Source organism: Balaenoptera physalus (assembly GCF_965194825.1).
Source record: "Balaenoptera physalus genome assembly, chromosome: 10".
In the NCBI taxonomy this organism is placed as follows: Eukaryota; Metazoa; Chordata; class Mammalia; order Artiodactyla; family Balaenopteridae; genus Balaenoptera; species Balaenoptera physalus.
In genome coordinates this window covers 69,932,603-69,955,033 of record NC_138889.1, presented here as the reverse complement: position 1 = coordinate 69,955,033, position 22,431 = coordinate 69,932,603, and the positions used below count along the sequence as shown (strand labels likewise).

Below are 22,431 nucleotides of genomic sequence, written 5' to 3'. Positions count from 1 at the left end.
GGTCTGTACCAAAGGCTCCTCCCTACAGAGACAGCTGGGCCTCCTTCCATTCATGCCATGTGGTTTTGGAGAAGAATCAGCAGAATCATTCGCCAAGAAATGGTTGCATGAGAGAGAAGAGGGCATGAGGACACATTCAGGTCAGAAATCAGGAGAGGGGCTCCAGAAGAGTTACTGTTCATTAAATGCCCCAGGGTCAGCACTAGCAGAGTCTCCTCTGCCACATCCCCAAACCTGTCCACTCTCCATCCTAAACACAGTCTTACTTACATAGCCTCTCTCTTCCTGGGTTGTGAGTCATTCTAGGCTCCATGGTGCCTACCCTAACCCCATTCTTTCTCAATCTTCCCCTAAACTGGATGAGCCAATCCCTAACCCTGAACTGCCTCTTCTTTCCTCTTTCTTCCCATTTTGGTCCAAAGTTTTCTGGAATTGATCCAACAAACACTTATTGAGCACCAGCCTCACGACCTTATGCAAGGCGGAGGGATTAAAGCCCTGGGTTTAAAATCTGATCTGCCACTGATTAGCTGCCTTGATTTGGGCAAATAACTCAACCTCCTGAGCTTCTCCTGTGACATGGTGACAATAATATCTACCTTGAAAGGGTGTTCAGGGGTTAGGGTTATTAAGCAAAGTTTGTAGCACAAAGCTGGACACAAAGTAGGCCCTTGGTGGGTGTTTGTTGAATAAATGAATAAATGAGTGACAAGGGTTGACGTATATCTGATGATTGGATATTGATGAAACTGTGATGAATCTTCAGCAGAATTACAAGGTCAAAGTGTGAATGGGAAGAAGAGACTGTGCTGCCGTCTTTTCCTCTTCCTCTCTCTGCCTCCCCAGCACATTCCCCACACAGGCTGCCCAACTCCATTTCTGTGCTTCAGCTTCGGTGTCTTCCCCACATGTCTTCTTCAGATGAATGGCCTCCTCCTTCTCAAAGGAGACTTGGTACCAAGGTCGACATTGATGCTCTTTCTTTTTCACCCCACATGTCATCATCTCTATATCCACCCTCCAGGTCTGCTCTCTAAATTCAATTTAATTTAATTCTGGTGAACAAACCTTCCCTGAGCACCTACTGTGTGCAGGGCGATGTGGACATAGAGATGAAGAGACCACGGTCTCCGTGCAGAGCTCATATTCTAGCAGGACGACCACCAAGATGGCCAGTCCATGGGACAGCAGCAACGTGCGGGCTGATTACCCTCTGGTGAGGTCTGGGAGTTTGTGGGGACGTTGGGAAGAGAAGGTTTCTCAGAGGAAGGGACCCAGGAGTTGAGCTTCGAGAATGAATAGGACCTTGCCCGGCAGAGGAGGGGAGAGCTTCCTATAGCTCACCTCCTCCTTCCCAGGGACTCTATACCTTTTTTTTTTTTAATTAATTTTTATGGAGTATAGTTGATTTACAGTGTTGTGTTAGTTTCTGCTGTACAGCAAAGTGAATCAGTTATACATATACATATATCCATTCTTTTTTAGATTCTATTCCCATATAGGTCACTACAGAGTGTTGAGTAGAGTTTCCTATGCTCTACAGTAGGTTCTCATTAGTTATCTATTCTATATATCGTAGTGTGTATATGTCAATCCCAATCTCCCAGTTCATACCCCCCCACCCCACCCCCCACACATTTATCATTCCTTTAGGAGAGTGTTTCTTAAGCAATCTAAAGAAAAGCCCCAGTTTCTTTTTTTAAATTTTCAAATCATTGCAGACTGATACTTTGCAATATATGATAAAATAAATTACTAGAAAATGTTGAAATAACAGAACATACAAAATGCAAGCACAGTGATCACATGCTCAGATGGTACATGGATATCAAATTGCTGTAAAAGTTTCTCCTCTTGTGGTGATGGTAGCACAACAGTGTGAATGTTCTTAATGCCACTGAACTGTGCACTTTAAAAATGGTTAAAATGGTTAAAATTTCTGTTATGTATATTTTACCACATACAAAAGTTTCTCCTTCATTTTCATAATACCCCCTGTAGGAGTTTTGGAAAAGTTGAAGTTACTTTTTTTTAAGTCATTTTGTACTTCCATCTCTGTGACACTATGATTTACAATAAGAAATATATATTTGGTCTTCAACCCCATTTCTGGTACAGAGCTCTTAAAACCCTTGAAATTTCCTAACTGATAAAAGCAATACAGGTTTTTATTCATAACAAGCCTCTTTCGATCACAACTGAACTTATGCTAATGGGGTGAATTTATGTTAATGAGGATAGGGGCTGGTTGTCAGGGGAACTGACCACTAGATTAGAGGGTTGGAATTTATCCCTACCCCCTGACCTCATGGGAGGGGAGAGGGGCTGGGGATTAAGTTCAGTCACCAATGGCCAGTGATTTAATCAATCAAGCTTATGTAATGAAGCCTCCATAAAAACCTGAAAAAGGATGGGGTTCAGAGAGCTTCCAATCTGTAAACATGTGCAGGTACTGGGAGAGTGGAATACCCAGTGAGGGCGCGGACGCTCTGCACCCCTTCTCACACGCCTTGCCCTAAGCATGTCTTCCATCTGGCTGTCCCTGGGCTGTACTCTTAATAAATGGGTAATCCAGTAAGTAAACTGTTTTCCTGAGTGCTGTGAGTCACTCTAGCAAATTAATTGAACCTGAGGAGGGGTTCGTGGGAGCCTTCAGTCTATATTGGGTCAGAGACACAGGTAACAACCTGGACTTGAAATTGGCATCTAAAGTGAGGGTGGGGGAGGGGGGACAGTCTTGTAAAACTGAGCCCTTAACCTGTGAGGCTACCTCCAGGTAGACAGTATTAGAATAGAGTTAAATTGTAGGACATCCATGTGGTCAATGGCCACTGAGAATTGGATTATTGCTTGACAGTGTTGGAAAACACACATTGGAATCACCAATATGAAAACTGTCACTAATGCTTTTCATAGTTTTTTTTTTTTTTTTTTTTGAAATAGTTTGCACTCCCATCCTTTCCTTCCCAACCTAAGCCTGTACTTCCTCAGATCAGGGTCTGGCTCTGCAACCATCTGTCTAATGTCCTCCCTGGCCCCATCCTCCCCATCAAAAATGTCTTATACATGAGGAAGCTAAACTAATCTTCCTAAAACATAGTTTTCATGTTCTCACTCAAAAATATTTAGTGACTCCCTGGGGCCTTTGGCATCAATTTTAATTCCCTCACCTAACTTTAACAGAAGCCTATGACTATCACTCATTACTTGCTTTATACTAACAGGACATTCTATTCCAGGCAGCCGAAGGCTCTCCCAGGCCACTTGTACCATCTACTCCATCTCACACTGATCTCTCTATTTCCAGAACTCCTGCTACCCAACCTCAATGAAACCTGGATCAGAGATTATTACTGAAATGGCTCTAACGGCGTTGTGCATGGTTTCAACCAGTCTGAGAACAGGGACCAGTTCTGCTCACTCTCTCCTCGACTCTTGATGCTAGTGCCATAAAGGAGGATATTAAATAATTTGGGGTGAGTTGTCAGCTTAATAGTGACCTAAGAGAACACCACTATATCAGTTCAATCATCCTACTGAATTAAGGCTAGCAAATCATAACATCTTCCTAAGATGTGCTTTATCCCTAATCCTGGGTAGAAGATAATGCTATCTATTTTGCAAATGAAAACACTGAGATACAGCCAGGAGAGAAGTCAGTTGCCCAAGGTCACACAACTGGTAAGAGGAAAAAAGGATTTGAAATATAATGTCTAACTCTAAACCTAGTACGATTTCCACTGTACACACCAGCTTTTAAATGGCAGCTCTTCTCCAGGTTCTAGGAACTGCCCATTCATCGTCCCTGATGGCCTATGAGAATTTCATACCCAACATGGTAGTGCAAACCCTACGCAGTTGCCATGGGCTTGCCCATCCAGAGCCCACAGGCACCGGCACTTGCTATCGCCACCAAAACGAATACTTTTCAGCCCTGAGACCCATGCTGTCATCTTAGAAGCAGACCGTTAAGCACCACTGGTCACCTAGCGTGTTTCCCTTCCCATCCGTGTTGAATGGGAAGGATGTTTTCAGGAGTGGCCTTTGATAAGATCAACCCTGTTTGTTTTTTCCCATGTTGTGGGATCAGGGTCATGGCTAGAAGTGAGGAGAGAGGGGGCAGAGGATGGGAACTCAGGGAATAATAATTTTTAAGAAACAAGGAAAAGGGAGAGTCCGTGGGGAAAACGGATGAAGTGTTCGGAGAAGGGGGAACCCTGAGAGATGCCTGTCACAGATGAGGAAGAGAAGCACTCCAAGAGCCTGACAGCTGAAGAGAGATCATGTGAAACGAAGAGAGAAAATTTGGAAGTTGGGAGGTCACGGGTACCCTTTGCTGGAACGATTTCAATGGGAGGAGAAGCCAGACTGCAGTTTGATACATGATTAGAAACTGCGAAAACACAGTGCTGTAGATGGATTTTCAAGACATTTGCTGAATAAGGGGGAAAAAGGAGCTGATTGAGGAGAAAGGATTGGGGTGGCACTGAAGGCTGGGGTAATGTTAGAGTCAGGGGTTTGTCCCAAGTCATTTACGCAGATTATGTGATTATCTCCAGCAGCTCTTAGCAGGCCTGTGGCAGGCTCAGCAAAAAAGGCCTTGGGAGCGGATTCAGGCTGCGGATTGCACAGCTGGAACAGTGAAAGAACAAAAGGAGTTGGGGTGGAGGTGGGGAAAACTGAGGATGCTGGAGAATGTGGCTGAAATAATCTGCAGTTGACCAGGCTGGGGTGTGGGGGGCTGAGGGTCTGGGAGAATAGAGAGTCAGGAGCTAGAGGCCGGCGAGCACGTCTTCCTGGGAATTAAGAGATGGCGACGTGGAAGGTTGTGGGCAGGGAGGGGACGCTCAGAGGGCAAGTGTTCGGGAGTCCAGACGTGGGAGCGAAATCATGCGGTGGGGTGGATGGAGCAGCCGTGGATGCAGAGAGGACAGAGGAGGTACACGGCTGGTGGACAGGTCAGTAAGGAGGCTGCTGCGTTCATGGGGAGGAAGGGCGTGTGTGACAACCCCGAGAGCTAAAGTCCTCGGTGAGCAAGAAGCTTCCAGGGGCTCGTAACAGATGGGAGTGGGCTAATCAGCCTAAAAGGAGGGGAGGTTTCAAAGGAGTCACGGAGGACAGTGAGCTACAAGTGTGCACGGAAAACCAGGGAAGCGTGGGAAGAAAGCCCTGTCCCAGAGACAGGCCCGGGTTTCCGGGAAAGTGCACGAGGAACGGGTTCAGGATGTCTGATGTTGGGGAGTTTCTTGACAGCAGAGCCAGGACTCCAGACAGAGAGCCTGGTGGAAGGAGTGGCTGGGGCAGCCTGGTAGGAGAAAGGGGAGCTGACCTGGATGGGAATGAGAAGACACAGAATACAAGTGAGCAGAGGGGTGGGGCCCCACCTCGTGTTGGCCCCTCATAAAGGGAGGGCAACCCAGTCTTCTACTCTGAGGAGCAGCGATCATCTTACAGAGGCCCGGAGCAGGTGGCGGTCCCCCGAGTGGGGGGACCCTCTTGGCCCTCCCTGCCTCGAGCTGACCTGCAAGCAGAAGTCCCATCACCCGACGGTGGTCATAGCCACAGGCAGAGGCAGCGAGTGGCACAGAGAAGGATGAGAGGTGAAAGCCAGCGTGGCCTTGGCAATGGAGTGCCGGACGGAGGAAGATGGAGAAAACAAAGGGACTTCATAAAACCTAGTTGATGACTTTGGTGGGAGAATATTCCTCTGAGGGTTTAAAGAGGCATAAATGCCTTTCTAATCCTAAAAAGCATGCCGTAAAGGAAAGCACAGGCCTGTCTCAACAAGCTCCTTCCTAGCTGGGCCCGTTCTGGGTAGTCAACTCTTCTGTCAGACTCAGAAATACATTCTCAGGAATAATGAGGGCCTAGTTCTAATTAATTGGGCCCAGCTTGCAGCCGAGATAGCAATCAAAGCAATGGGAATGCAGAATTGACCCGCGTAGAAGGCTGCAAAATGCCACTCATTGCTCTCCTTCGGGGAACAGAGGGCTCCAAAACCGCTCCCCATCAGTATGTTAGACTTGCCCCCCTGCCTTTCCAAACAGGATGGAAAAACTGCTTACGTGGTATGATATTTTAACTGGAGGGCACTTGGAGACTCAGAATGTGAGGGTAGCCTGCACAGGAGTCTTGAGGCCAACCGTGGATTTATGGAAATGTCCAGCAAAGGGCCAACGGCGGCTCAGACCCGAGCCACGAGGTAAGGCAAGTTATGGCTCTGCCTGCCTCCCATTTCTCTCTTTATTTTTATCTTCGGGATCAGGCGTGTTGGAGAGAAAAGAGGAGGCCTGGTAACAACAGCTTCCCCGTCATTCTTGGTTACTTACATCTGTGGTCAATTTTCCACACTTTATTCCATAAAAGGTAAACGAGGCACGGTACTTGCAAGAGGATAATCTAAACAATATGAACCATGTTACTGTTAAAGACCATCTGGTTGATCACGCTCAGCCCCAGACTTTTAACTCCTTGAGGTAAGAAAGATGCCAAACCCAGAGAGGCCGGGCCCTCCTTTGGTCTTTTACTCCAGAATCTTTCCCTCTCTCCTCAAGTTCATTAAAACAAGGACCTCTAAGGTCTCTGCCAGCCCTAATATTCTAGGCTGGCTGCTGGTGAAACTCGGCAAGTTTTGTGAATGAGCAACTCGCAAAATGCTTCTACCAAATGACTCTTCTCTTCTTTCTCTTTAAAAGGAAACATTAAAAGCTTAAAAAAAAAGAAAAGAAAAGCAAAAAAAAAAAAAAAGAGCCCTACGCACAACCCAAACTAAAATACTCAAGTGCTGGAGTTGTTTCCTTCATAGCTGATTCTCCTGCTTCAAGCCAAGGGATCATTTACATAATTTTAATTTGAAAAAGCAACTGACACTCGTGAAGACACAATGAAGACCGTGCTTTGCTTTTATTTGGGCTTACACATTTTCTGGCCATCTGTTAGTCAAGAAAGTTGCAAACTCCAATAAGAGATGGGAAAATGGTGTTTTTCAGATGGTGTTTTTCATCCTTTGGGTGGGGAGCTGATGATAAGGGATTCCGGGAAAGTTTCAAATGGGTAAGGCCACTGTAAAAATGAGAGTTGGCCTTCCCTGTAAGGTGCAGTATTTCCACCTGCAGGAGGAATTCAGCATTTGACCTAGAGGTCCAAGTGCATTTTATTCTTCCAGTCAGTCATTAAGAACTCTAGCTTTTCCCCAGCAACCTCTAAGGGTATTTGAACCATCAAAACAATTCAATTTAATACACCTTTTAATATTTTAAGCCATGTGGTATTGCAGTATTCCATCAGGGAAGCATCTTCCAGTATCAAGGCCGCAACAGAACCCTCATTTCTAGCCAAGATCTCCTTTGTGTGTAACCACAGATTAGACCTAAGCAGTCAGTTTTCTGGAAAAAGGTTTTCCGAGGTCAAGGCAGAAAACGAGCTCAAATACTATGGCTCTGCCAGGCTTCAACAATAATGTCTAAAACCAACAGTGCTAGAGCTACTACTAATTCCCCCTTTTAAAAGCATTCTGGAAAATCTCGATGACATAAACAGAAGACATCAAAACCCAAGGGAAGGCCACTTGGCATCATACACACATGACAGAATGTGGCTCTCAGTTCGTCAAAGCACTTTAAATTCCACAGGCCCAGATGAAGCAGTGGCTTTGTTGTTGTTGTTGTTTAGCTCTGTTGACCTGACAAACGAACTGCTGCATCCTTCCTTCTCCCCACATCCATCTTGCGAGTTGCCTCTGCTGGTTGCGCAAAGATGGAGTACTGAGTTGAAGGAGTACTGAGTTGAAGGAGTACTGAGTTGAAGGAGTTAATGGTCACCAGGAGAGCCCCTGGGAGATGAAGCTTCATAGCCCATGATCATAAATCTCTTTCAAGGCAAGTTTGAACCAGGACTCAATTCTGCTACAGCTCCCAAAGCTCAGCATTCATCTTCAATTAGATAAAGTGACTTTCACATCTATTTATACTCTCTTCATTTCCCAACACATTTATCTCATGAAATGACAACTGGAAAACACTCCTGTCCTAAACACGCATGTTATTTTTAAAAAGAGTTACTGAACCAGGCTAAATAATGTAATTAATAGGCTTTTACCGGAATTCACTTTTAATATATGTTCTTAAACATCTGTGAACAATGTTTTTCAAGCAACAGGAAAGAAAGAAAACCCCATGACTTAATCATTCCTCAATCGTAGTAGTAATTTCACAATTCAAAGCATAATAGGAAAAAGTTCATGTTAATTGAAAAAATGAGTTTACTATGATTCTATGACTGGACATCAATCGCACTACAGCTCCTTTTGAAAAGCCCTTTCCCTCTGGAGAAGTAGGTTCCATCTCTTTTTTGGTTTTGGTCAAATGGACAGGAGACCCCAATGTAACCTAGAGCGCTTATCTCTATGAAGACCAGAGCTGTAGTCAAAACAGGGAAAGCTGGGAATTTCCCACAGCTGCTGGGTTCGGATTAGCGGTCAGGTTTGGACCCACAGCAGAAGATGAGGAAAAAGTCCCCAAGGGCAAGTGAGGCACTGTGACTAAGTGCTGACGGCACAAGGAGAGTAACAAGAGGCAGGGAAGTTGGTGGAGAGTGAGGTGAGGCTCCAGGTGGCATCAGCCTCAGGGTCCTCTGGACACAAGCTGATAAAGCCCAGCCCGATGGGCAGAGGGTCTGCATTTGGAAGGTCTAATAGTAGATGGTAAGGCTCTAGCGTGGAATGGGGGTGGGGCTGTCAGGCAGGTGAGAGCTCAGAGGGTTTTAAAGGAGCTAAGATGTTGGGGATAAATGAGTGAAGCCACTTGGGAACCAGCCAAGGATGGGACAGGCAGGGCAGACACATCAGAGAAGGGGCCTGGACTTTGAAGACCCTTTCCTGATTCTCAGCTGCTGAGCTCTCTGTTAAAACCAAGATGGGATGGCACAGCCACGAGACGGGCCTGAGCCTTTTGGCTTGGATCTGGAGGTGAGGGCTGAGCACACAGGGTATTTTGTGCCTCAAAACCTGGGATCGAGAGGATGCAGGACGGGTGATGGTCAAAATACTGAACAATGGGCAACATCCGGGCACTGTCCGGTCACTGTGGGAAGATGTAGGGGTGCCTGCTGGTGTCGGACTGTGGGAGGGGCCGGCCGGGCCGAGGGAGGGGCAAGCTTGCCCTCGGAGGGTGGGGGTACTGGTGGAAATGGGGGAGCAGCTACTTACCAACCAATGCAAAAATAAACTGCCATGAGTCAGCCTGGGGAGAGGGGCAGGCAGGTTATTCCCACACCCCACTTGGCAGTTTTTTCACATCTGTGTGAAAGGGATATTGCTTAAGAAAGGAAAATATGGCCAAGGGTGGAGCCAGGGGAGCTTGTTTTGGTCAAATTTCTCACTAAAAATTTGCTTTGCTGATAAAAATTTGTACCTTTAATGTTAGGAATCGTGTCTTTTTGTTCTTGTGGCAGAAAAAAAGGTAGAAAACTTCCCTAACCCATCAGGCAGGTTTGGGTCTCTTTTGGGAAGCAAGGCAGGAGGGGGTTGTGAAGGCAGGGCAACTAACTGGACGGCTTGCCCCACTGCTCTGTTTATCACCATCCTCTGAGATCCTTCTTCCTCGCGTTTATCGTTAAAGAAAGAGATCATGGAAACAAGTGTGAACTGTGAAGTTGTTAGGGACTGCATCAAACGTCAAGATCAGGGTGAGTAATGGGCTTGGGCAAGACCCACGTCAAACCCTCCACAGCACGCCTGGTATCAAATTCTGGAAAGAAATGAGCCTCTGTGTGAGTTTTCCTGCTAGAGACAGCATGAGCAACTATGACCTGTATGTCTGGGAGGGGGAAGGTGAAGAGAAGTAGAGTTCCTCCCCAGAGAGGAGACCTCCCCGCTCATCAGGAGTGGGGTCAGTTGGGGTGTTGGAGCAGCTCCGACCCGCTCTCGGGTATTATGTTTTCAGGAACTCATGGAGCCGGTTGTTAAAAACAGCCATTATTAAAATTTAAATCATACACTTCTAATTAAATAAATTATGCTGAAAAACAAGGGTAATAAATACTCAAAACTCATCACTTATTTTGTTATCTATGCTCTTGGGATTATGTACATTTATAGGATCTATGTGGTAGAAATACTACATAATGATGTGTTATATCGTGTATCTCTTCCCAAGTCCACGTTCAAGGATATCACAAAATTGGCCACGACAGGGGTGGTATTTATACACACAAGTATATAAATAGCAAACACTGCAAGTCAGAGCTTGGTTTCTTGCTCTGTTGATTATCTAGAGTTAAGGAAGTGATGGAAGAAATGTCAATAATGCAGATTAAACTTAAAAGTGAGTCATGTCCACCTAGAGGGGTGGGATAGGGAGGGTGGGAGGGAGACGCAAGAGGGAGGAGATATGGGGATATATGTGTATGTATGGTTGACTCACTTTGTTACAAAGCAGAAACTAACACACCATTGTGAAGTAATTATACTCCAATAAAGATGTTTAAAAAAAAAACAACAAGAAAACGCTCCACCCAAAATTGGGCCTGTGAAGAGGAAAGCAGAATCATGGAGCTCAGACAGCCCAGAATTGGGTAACTAGACTGTGAATAACTGCAGGTTAGTGTTCGCTGAGGCTTGAAGAATACAAAATAAATCTTTTCAATCCAAGAAAAAAAAATGTGAGTCATGTCTGTAGTCATTACATTGTGAATAGTATTAAAAAAAAAAAAAAAAGAGGAAAATACTCTCCCAGTATTTCAAAACGATTATCTGATTCGGCAAAGAAGGTGTTGAGGTTGGTGGTGAGTGAGTAAGCTCTGAGAAATGTAATGCTGAAGCTGAAAGAGGTTTCAGTTGAATGAATATAACACAGATCATCCTTGACTTCTGATGAAGTTACATCCCGATAAACCCACTGTTAAGTCTAAAATAGCGGATGTCGAAAATGCATTTAATACACTTAAGCTGCCAAACATCATAGCTTAGCCTAGCCTACCTTACGCGTGCTCAGAACACTTACATTAACCTACAGTTGGGCAAACTCATCTCACACAAAGCCTATTTTATATAAGGAAATGTGGGATGTCTCATGTAATTGATTGAATGCTGTATTGAAAGTGAAAAACAGACTGGTTGTATGAGCACAGAACGGTTGTAAGCGTATTGGTTGTTTATCTTCATAGTGGCGTGGCTGACTGGGAGCTGTGTCTGCTGCCACTGCCCAGAATCACGAGGGAGTATCATACCGCCCATCGCCAGCCCGGGTAAAGATCAAAATTCAAAAATCGAAGTACAGCTTCTATTGAATGTATATAGCTTTCTCACCATTGTAAAGTTGAAAAATCGTAAGCCGAACCACTGCACAAGAGTGAGAAATAGTTTAGCAGATCACATATCAGATTTAATGACAGTAAATGCATTGGGAGTTAGTGGACTGGGATGAAATTCCACTAGTCAAATCATGGTTGAACTGCGACCATAGGTCAGCTATGGATAACACGACACAAAAATCAACAAAAACATTCAGTAAGGATCAGCTGGCTCGTGGAATTTACAAGAAAGAGGATTAGACATTTTATTATTACTTGTGAATTGTGTGCTACAGATCCTTCATATCAATAAGACTTATATGTACTTATGCATTCATACACATACTTTTATTTTCTGGAGAACTGGTTGTTAAATATTTACCAGCACACAACAGAATGAGAGAATCTGTAATCTCATGCCTTGGGGGAGAGTTTTTTCTTCCCCATTCCCACTGCCGAAGAGTTAAAGGGTCAGCACTTCTTTTAAGACTCTGAACCTGGGACTTCCCTGGTGGCACAGTGGTTAAGACTCCGAGCTCCCAATGCAGGGGGCCCGGGTTTCTAGATCCCTGGTCAGGGAAGTAGATCCCACATGCATGCCACAACTAAGAATCTGCATGCCACAACTAAGGAGCCGGCGAGCCATAACTAAGGAGCCCACCTGCCACAACTAAGACCTGGTGCAACCAAATTTAAAAAAATAAAAAAAACAAGACTCTGAACTTGATTAAATTCTGGATTAAGACATGTCACACTCTCCCTACCAATCCACAGAATTTAGTCCTCCCCCAAACTCCTGAAGCTCCTTCTGTTTCTGTTCACTTGGCACTTGCAAATGCTACCCGTCTATTGACTTTTCAATTTACAACATTTTAAATTTATGCCCCATCTCGTTTTAGGACAAAGATCAGTCTCAGAAGCTTTCTCCATGCCTTTTAAAGGTGCCAGCGTGGAGTAGATGCTCCAAAATGTCTTCATTCAGTTCGTCAATAGGTCAATGTAATGTTCACGGAGTCTGATCTCTGCACTAGACACTTTGCCAACCCAGAAGTTCCAAGACTTAAGAACAACCTGTCTTGTCCTCTAGGATCTCAAGCTTTGTAACGATGATAGCGATGGCGATGTGATGACAGTCAGGGTTTGCCAAGTACCAAATACGTGCCAGATGCTATGCCAGGGACTTCGCATATAACATCTAGACATACCAGTATCTGTGAACATGTGGCTGACCATCCAAAGGAGATACCTCAAGGTGGTACCTTGGTCATCTCAGGAGCCCACTCTGCCCTGGCTTAGTAATGTCGAATGCACGCAAGAGCGCATGAATGAATAACTGAACGGCCTAGTGTTAGCATCTAGTTATCCATCCTCTCTGCTGCTTCCCTTCTTCCCTCTGCTTACCTTACTTTCCTTCCTTCCTTTCGCATGAGGGACTCTATATGGAAAAGGAAACTCGAGTGGCCTGAACTTGATATATGAAAGCGAAACTGCTTTCGATTACGATGCAGACATCGTAATCTGGCAATGCTTAATGCACATGGCTTGAGACTCCATTTATGCCCAACTTCTCTATTCATCTTCCGCCATTGTTCTGCAAGTTTCCCAACCCCCCCCTCATAGAGAGCAATTGGTCCATGGAGAAGAGCTGCTGGCTCTCTAAGGGAGGTCCCACAGGCTGGTAGTGAGCCCCGTCCCAGGTGTGAAGTTTCCCACAGCTGGGGAGACTTCCCCCAGGAGGAGGAAGCTTTGGAGTAGACGGACATGAGGTGGGACCCGGCAGCCACTCCCAGGGGTTCTTCCCCCCTCTCCTGCCCTGTCAGTAGAGGAGCTTCTGGGCACACACCTAGATAGACACAGTCCTGCTCGCAGGAAACCGGAAACAGGTTTCCTCACATCTCAGTTGGAGAACCTGATGGTAATTTACTTCTCACCACTGTCATTCACCTTTTCTCAAGAGAATAAAAGTGAGTAGCACAGCAGCTATAACTTGACGTTTTTACCTAAACGTTTATAACCTAAATTCGCCCTTAGATGCTTCCTTCTAATTCTATTCAGCCCACTTGGTAATCCATATGATAAACGTCTCTAGATAATTTTTATGGTACAAAACTTGCTTTTTTAAAAAATATGTCTGCTGTGGTAGAAAGCATTTCTAAAGCAGATGAAACCCATCTTTGCTCTCTTCAACAGAAAAGGCTGAACATAACGTAACCTTTGCTTGTACTACGGCAAGGCTGTCCCTACTGATGGTAATTGTTGATTTGGGCTAAAATAATCATGTACACACGTTGATGGTTTCATTTTTCTATTTTAGGAAGGGATTTGAACAGGATCATGAAGACTGGTCAGATTTCAACAGACAGGGAAAGAAGAGGGGGAAAAAGAAAAAGAATGGGCCCCACGGAGGGCACAGATCTCATATCAGATCTCATGACAATAAACTGTTGACCAATTTCATTATCTCACTTGACTTACGTTATCTTTTCAGCTTGGTTAGCTAATTTAGCAAGGAGTTATAAATGATATTCCATACAAATGGCCCACTTCTTTTATAATAATTATATTTCCTTTTTCACTTATTTTCTTCTTTTCCACTGTACCAATTAAAAAAAAAAAAACAAAAAAACTTGCTTTATTAGTCCGATTTGTACTGCATTTCTGATCCTAGTTTTCATGCTATGCTTTTGCTGGTTAGTTTGTTTCTTTTCTAAATTCTAAATTCTTTAAAACGAGATTTCAAAGCCTTTTAAAAAAGTCTAAGTAAAGCATATATACTTATTCCCTTATATCATATTTCCCTTTCTCTCCTCTTGCCCTGACTCCAAAATACTGATTTCTCCCCCAATTACACAGCATCCCCTGGTCCAAGCTCTGACCTCTCACCTGGACTGCTGAAAGAGCCCCCTAATTTATCTGCCTGCTCCTACACTGCCCAACTCCATCAGCTGCTACACAGTGGTCAAGTGACCTTGTGGCAAGGCCACCCAGCGGTCAGAACTTGGGCTCTGGAGGCTCAAGACAACCTGGTTATATATTGACCCCTTCACCAACATTCTGTGTGACCCCTAGGCTAGTTGCTTAACATCTCTGAGCTTTGTTTTCCTCAATTGGAAAATGGGCATAATAAAAGTACCTACATAATATGGATGTTCTCAGTACTAAATAAGATAATATATGTATATCGCTTGGAGCAGTAGTGGGCACATATATTGGCTTAGAAAAATCTCTAACATGTACATCAGATGGCCTAAAACCCAAGTACTTTTGGATCTGGAGCTGCCTCAACCATGTCAATTTCCCCTTTGTTCACCATGCTCCAGTCACACACTGGCCTTTGACTGTGTCTCAAACCCACTAAGCTCTTTCATGCTTCAGAGCCTTTGAACATGCTGTTCCCTCTGTCTAGCTTCTTTACTTGGCTTCACTTGGCTAATGACCAGTCCTTCAGCTCTCAGCTTAAATGTCACTTCCTAATCTGACCGAGGCCCTAATAGACCACCCAGGCTAACATTAATTGTCCATATCCTTCTCTTTCCTTTATAGCACTTAGTACAATTTGGAATTATGTATTTGTTGGTTTCCTGGTTTAATACCAATCTCCCCTGCTAGACTGTGAATACCATGAAGCCAGGGACCATGTTGATTTTGTTCAACCCTGTATCTCCCACATCTAGCACATAGGAGGTACTCAAGAGTTACCTGTTGAGTGAAGGGGAAACAGTGGCTGAATTAACAAACTTGGAAGATGAGTACAGTCCTTTATGGAATCTCCTTTGCCTTTTTCTCCTAATAGATTATATTAGTTTACTAAAGCTAATAAAACCTGCCCTTGGCCACAGATTTTACTGGCTTTGCCTGGTAAAGAAGAGAGATTCCTTAATTTATCAAAATACTTATTCAACAAATATCTCTTAATACCTGCCACATACTCAGCTCTATATCCTGGACTCTGTTTGCTAAACAAAAGAAATAGAAGACCTGAAATCTCCCTCCACGCCCACCCCTACAGGGATATTAGACATATGACATGTACATAATGACACAGAAGATAATTAGATAATATGACAAGGCTGTGAATAGTTATTTGCCAAAAAGAATGACACACTCAAGGAATACATTAAGATGAGAGCAGAGAGAAATCACTCAGGGAAAATCGCAAAGACAGGAACTTTGGGTGGGTCCTCAGGGTGAATGAGAGGTGAAGAGGAAAAGGGCATTCTCTGCACGAGAAACTCGGAGTTGGGAAGAGGTAATGAGGTCAAGGGACGGGGGTGGGGAGATGAGGAAACTGACCTGGTGACTCATGTTGGGGAGTCCAGTGGGGCGGGGGGGTTGAAGGGTAGGGGGAAGCCTTGAAGAATCCAGTGAAAAGGGAACATGAAAATCCTCCTTCTTTTTGATGGCCAATGTCACATTCATGTTGTCATCCAGCACTTTGCCTAGTGTTTTACCAGAAGTTTAGATTCAACGGTGCTTGCTGAACTAATTATGTTGAATAAAAAATTACAAACATGAAGAGGCTCATATCAGAGGAACTGTTAGGGAAAATTTTGTTCCTGCCATACATTTCTAAAAGAAGCCCCTAATGGATTCTCAGGAGAACATCACTAAATTTTCACATACCAGTTACATAAACTATTTCAAAATATAGACAAGATATGTTATACAACTCATATTAGGAAGTAAATAAGATCTTGATTGAACACTAATGAGGATGACACTGTGGGCGGCGGGGGTGTTTTGCAATTATAGGACTGTCTTACTCAAGAATGTAGTTTAATAAATCACAAATAATATCCTACAGACAGAAAGGGGAAATGTTTCAAAAACAAACAATATGAGCTATCCTACAAATATAGAATTAGCACTACATGGGGAAATTATTAGGATAGTTCAACACTTTGATAGAAAAAAATTATTTTTAAATCTAAGAATTATTTTGGTGGATGCTGAGCAGAGCATCATTAACATTCAACATTAACTCTTTATAAGAACCCTTTGAAATAGGAAGAGGGGGTGTATTCCTTGAGATAAAAAAGATTGGAGATTTAAATCAGAGTTTCAATATTATTTTTAGTGTGGAGATCCTAGATGACAGCTGTCCATTCACGTTTGTTGCAATGATGGAAACCTTTATTCCTACACTGTCTGGTATAGCAGTAACTAGTCACATGTGCCATATCGCATACTTAAATGTGGCTAATGTGACTGAAAAACTGATGTTTAAATTTTACTTAATTTTTAGTTTATTTGAATTTAAATATCCACCAGTGGCTAGTAGCTGCTAACTGTAGTGGATAGCGCAGTCCTGGGGGCTTTACTTTGCAAACACAGGCAGAGGTCTAAGACGCTCCTCTCAGCACCTCTATTGGAGGTCATAGTAAAAAAGATTGCAGGACAAGATGAACAAGAAATAGAGAATAAATATAGGAAAGGCAGAAATAGAAATACCACTTTTTTGCAGATGATACAATAGTGTAAATAGAAAATGCAAGAACAATCCAATGCACACCAATGATGTAGAGCTAGAAAAGGCAATGAAAAATGGTACTATCCCCAATACTGAAAAAAAAATAAAATACTTGAGAATCTACAAATCTACATGAATAAGATATCATAGTGAAGTAAAAATGATAAAACCATAATGGGAAGAAAAATAAAGAAATACCTAAATAAACAAAGTTACAGCCATTGCTCCTGATTTAGAAAATTTAGAGTAATATCACTAACATTAGTCTATAAAACAAAAAACAGATTAACATAAGAACAATTAAATTCCTGCAAGCCTGCTCTAGCATGTGATAAATCACTAGCAAAATTAATAAGGAAAACTAAATACACAATAATACCAAAGAAGATTGGAGGATGTAATAATCAAATTTAAGGATATATTATAAAGTGATCTTCATCAAAACTGAATTTTGTTGGATCAAAGCCAGGACAAGGACTCCAATAAAATAATGATTCCAGAGATGAATTTAAGCACATATAAGTTCTTAGGATACAGCAAACAAACAAACAAACAAAAAACTAAGAATCACAATAAATGGATGACAGAATCACCATTTAATAAATGCTGGTGGAACAATCTGGTATCAATAAGAAAGAAAGTAGATTATATCCATAACTTACCAAACATGATAATACTTTCCAAATTGGTCATTTTAAAAAAAGGGTATTTATCCCAGCTATAGCTGAGAGATGACTTCATGACTATTGACAGACTAAATAGTATTATAAGGCAGGAGGGAGGTAGATTCAAATATTTTGAAGTCTATTTAAAGTCTCCTAAAAATTCTCAACAAAATATTAGCAGACTGAATCCAACAACACATAAAAAAGATCATACACCACAACCAAGTGGGATTCATCCCAAGTTCACATGGATGGTTCAACATATACAAATCAGTCAATGTGATACACCACATAAACAAAAGAAGAGACAAAAACCACATGGATCATCTCAATAGATGCAGAAAAAGCAGGTGACAAAATTCAACATCCGTTTTATTCATGATAAAAACTCTTACCAAAGGGGGTATAAAGGGAACATATCTCAAGATAATAAAAGCTATTTATGACAAACCCACAGCTAATATAGTACTCAATGGGGAAAAGCTGAAAGCTTTCCCACTAAAATCTGGAACAAGACAAGGACGCCCACTCTCACCTCTTCTATTCAACACAATATTGGAAGTCCTAGCCATGGCAATTAGACAAGAAAAAGAAATAAAATATATCCAAATTGGAAGGGAAGAGGTAAAATTGTCATTATATGCAGATGATATGATACTATATATAGAAAACCCTAAAAACTCCACACAAAAACTACTAGAACTGATAAATGGATTCAGCAAAGTAGCAGGATACAAGATTAACATACAGAAATTGGTTGCATTTCTTTACACCAACAATGAAGTATCAGAAAGGGAAAGTTAAAAAAAAACAATACCTTTTAAAATCACACCCCCAAAAATAAAATACGTAGGAATAAACCTGACAAAGGAGGTTAAAGACTTGTATTCTGAGAACTATAAAACATTAATAAAGGAAATGGAAAGATATCCCATGCTCTTGGATTGGAAGAATCAACGTTGTTAAAATGGTCATACTACCCAAAGCAATCTGCAGATTTAATGCAATCCCTATCAAATTACCCATGAAATTTTTCACAGAACTAGAACAAATAATCCTAAAATTTATACAGTACCATAAAAGACCCAGAATTGCTAAAGCAATCCTGAGGAAAAAGAACAAAGCAGGAGGCATAACTCTCCCAGACTTCAGACAATACTACAAAGCTACAGTAATCAAAACAGTGTGGTATTGGAACAAAAACAGACATATGGATCAGTGGAACAGAATAGAAAGCTCAGAAGTAAACCCACACACCTATGGTCAATTAATCTTCAACAAAGGAGACAAGAATATATAATGGGAAAAAGACAGTCTCTTCAGCAAGTGGTGTTGGGAAAGTTGGACAGCTGCATGTAAATCAATGAAGTTAGAACACACCCTCTCACCATATACAAAAATAAACTCAAAATGGCTTAAAGACTTGAACATAAGACATAACACCATAAAACTCCTAGAAGAGAACATAGGCAAAACGTTCTCTAACATAAATCAAACCAATGTTTTCTTAGGTCAGTCTCCCAAGGCAATAGAAATAAAAACAAAAATAAACAAATGGGACTTAATCAGACTTACAAGCTTTTGCACAGCAAAGGAAACCATAAACAAAATGGTGGCAGAGTGGCAGAAAATATTTGCAAATGATGCGACCGACAAGGGCTTAATTTCCAAAATATACAAACAGCTCATACAACTCAACAACAAAAAAACAAACAACCCTATCCAAAAATGGGCAGAAGACCTAGACATTTCTCCAAAGAAGACATACAGATGGCCAATAGGCACACAAAAGGATGCTCAACATCGCTAATAATTAGAGAAATGCAAATCAAAACTACAATGAGGTACCACCTCACACCAGTCAGAATGGCCATCATCAAAAAATCTACAGACAATAAATGCTGGAGAGGGCGTGGAGAAAAGGGAACCCTCCTACACTGTTGGTGGGAATGTAAGTTGGTGCAGCCACTGTGGAAAACAGTATGGAGGTTCCTCAGGGAACTGAAAACAGAATTACCATATGATCCAGTAATCCCAATCCTGGGCATATATCTGGATAAAACTATAATTAAAGAAGATACATGCACCCCTATGTTCATAGCAGCACTATTCACAATAGCCAAGACATGGAAACAACCTAAATGTCCAATGACAGATGAATGGATAAAGAAGATGCGGTACATATATACACTGGAATACTACTCAGCCATAAAAAAGAACAAAATAATGCCATTTGCAGCAACATGGATTCAATTAGAGATTATCACACTAAGTGAAGTAAGAAAGAGAAAGACAAATGCCACATGATACCACTTATACGTGGAACCTAAAATATGACACAAATGAACCTATCTATGAAACAGAAACAGAATCACAGACATAGAGAACAGACTGGTGGTTGCCAAGGGGGAGGGGGTTGGGAGAAGGATGGAGTGGGAGGCTGGGGTTAGCAGATGTAAGCTTTTATGTATAGAATGGATAAACAACAAGGTCCTACTGTACAGCACAGAGAAATATATTCAATATCCTATGAAAACCATAATGGAAAAGAATATAAAAAAAGAATGTATATATATATATATGTATAAGAGAATCACTTTGCTGTACAGCGGTAATTAACACAACATTGTAAATCAACTATACTTCTATAAAAAAATAATAAAAAAATAAAGTCTCCTTAATAAAAACTAACAAAACAAATATAAAGGGAGCAAAAGAAAGTTTTAAATTATGATATAATGGATAAATATTTACGATCCAAAATAGGAATGAAATCTTATATTGTGATATAAACATACTGTCATCAGTAATGACACCCTATTTGACCAATGACTAATGAGGGAAAGGGAAAAGAGGGAGAGAGAAAGAACATTATTAAGCGGTAACCTGTGCCAGCCACTTTATATACGCATTCTGTTCCCTGGAAATGTACCTGATAAACGAAGCCATGGGAAAATGTTCCACCTCACTAATAATTTAAGAAATATGAATCAAAACAACTGTATACGTACTTAAAAACAGCATAGGAGACAATGATAGAACAATACTGGCAGAGCTGTTGGGAACAAGTGTGCTCAACCATCGCTGGGGGCACTGTGAATGACTCCAGTGTTTCTGCAGGCTGTCTGACGCTATGGAACAAGAGCTATAAAACCTCTGATCCTTAATCCTTCTTTGGGACTATATTCCCAAGGAAATACTCAGAAGGAAAAGAGAGAGAGAAGGGAAGAAAGTAAACAACATGAACAAAGTTTCGAACAGCATATTAATAAAAACCAAAATCGAATCGGTTTAAATGTCCAATCCAGGGGAACATTAAGTAAATTCAGTATAGCGATCCAACAGGATTCCATGAAGTTATTAAAAACTATAAGTGATCATGTAAACAGATCTATGGATATAAGTGTAAATATGGAACAATTTTTAAGTTAAAAAAAAGTGTAAGAATCCTAAATGGGAGCACAGTGTCAAACATTTCAAATTATACACAGAAGATGATGATTGTGAGTGGAAGCCCTTACCTGGCTGGGGCACTCTCCAAATGCAGGGAAAGGTCAAGTTAAAGCAGAGCATCTGGCTTGCACAGGCCCCTGGTAAGACTTTGAATTCTATCAGTGGATCTTGAACTACTCAATGCAGAATGCTCCAGGCCTGACCTGTTCCCATATTTCTAGAGCTTAGATAGTTAAACTCCAAAAGAACATAATCAGAAAAAGATCTGATCAGCCCCAACACTTTTGGAATGCATCCTTCTGGCTTGTCCTTTTATTTTGTGGATTAAGGAATGGAGTGTACAAACTATATTTGTACAATTCCAGTTAAAGAACTTGAGCCATTTTTTTCCACCGAAATACGTAACTGACTAAAAGCCCTACACCTAGATCACTGCCAACAAGCGCTTGATTTCTAACTGCCCTTGCAATCGTCACCAGCCTGTCTATAAAGCATGGCCTGGGCAGTTAGGTATTAAGAGGTGGGCAGTGAGATATGCCCTGGTGGATATCCTAAGACCATGTGAAGTCCATTTCAGCAAAACTATTTTGCAATCATTACAAAAATAGAAAAAAAAGGGAAATTTTAAAAATAAATCTATTGTTGGAATTCATCTGGTATTTAGACTTGCAGAGCAAGAATCTGATAAATGTAGTTGGAGTCACCACGTTGTACACTCTCCTTAGGAAAGTTCATTCATTCTTGTGGCTTAATGGCCACCACCACCACCCTCATCCTCAATTCTAGTCCCACATCTTTGCCTAGATCTCCTAATAGAGCTGAGACGTTCCTAATCCTTCTGTTACCATGCTTGAATGCTTTTGTCTGTGCCATTCTGTGTAGTGAATCAGATCCTCAGTCACCTCTCTTGCCAGCCCACCTCCCTGACCATCCCATGTCAAGCAATTCATAACGGGAAACACCTGAGTCCATCAAGATGTAACACACAGTAAATTCAGGATAGGACCACCCCTCAGAGCTGGAACAGATTGAAAAATACCCCCCAAAAAAGTCCTAAACAGGTGGATAAGAATAGACAGTTGACCGCTGTTTGGGTGACCATTGAGGGAAACAGGAATTGAAGACCTCTAGCAGCTCACTCCTTCCATCCTTGCTGGGAGCGGTGGGGTGGTATGCAGAGCACAGGCTCTGGAGTTTACTGCCTGGATCCGAACGCTGGTTATGACACTTACTAGCTGTGTGACCATGGGAAACTGCTTCACTGGGCCTCAGCTTTTTCCAACTGGGGATAATGATGGTTCTTGCCCCATAAGATTGGTAAGAAGATGAAGTGATTTAAGACCTATAATGTGCTTAGAACAGTGCCTGGCACAGAGTAGGCACTCAATAAATGTTAGCTGCTATTATCATCTTCATCATCTTCTTCATCCACTAAGAACAAGTCTTGGGCTCAGGATCAGAGCCCACAGAACAATCCTCACTTCAAGCAGAAGCAAAGAAGGAGAGAAAAGATCCAGAGAGGAGAGTCAGGAAGCCATCCGGTAGCAAGAGAAC

At 42.1% G+C, this 22,431-nt stretch overlaps 1 protein-coding gene and 1 long non-coding RNA gene across 3 annotated transcripts in view; one reads left to right on the top strand and one right to left on the bottom strand.

Moving 5' to 3' along the window:
- Positions 1 to 22,431, bottom strand: part of PARVA (parvin alpha) — a 178,022-nt gene that overhangs the window by 112,457 nt on the left and 43,134 nt on the right. The window lies entirely within an intron of this gene.
- Positions 115 to 20,889, top strand: LOC309667524. Its single transcript, XR_014267803.1, has 2 exons — positions 115 to 11,244; positions 13,604 to 20,889. It is a non-coding gene; the product is annotated as an uncharacterized lncRNA (long non-coding RNA).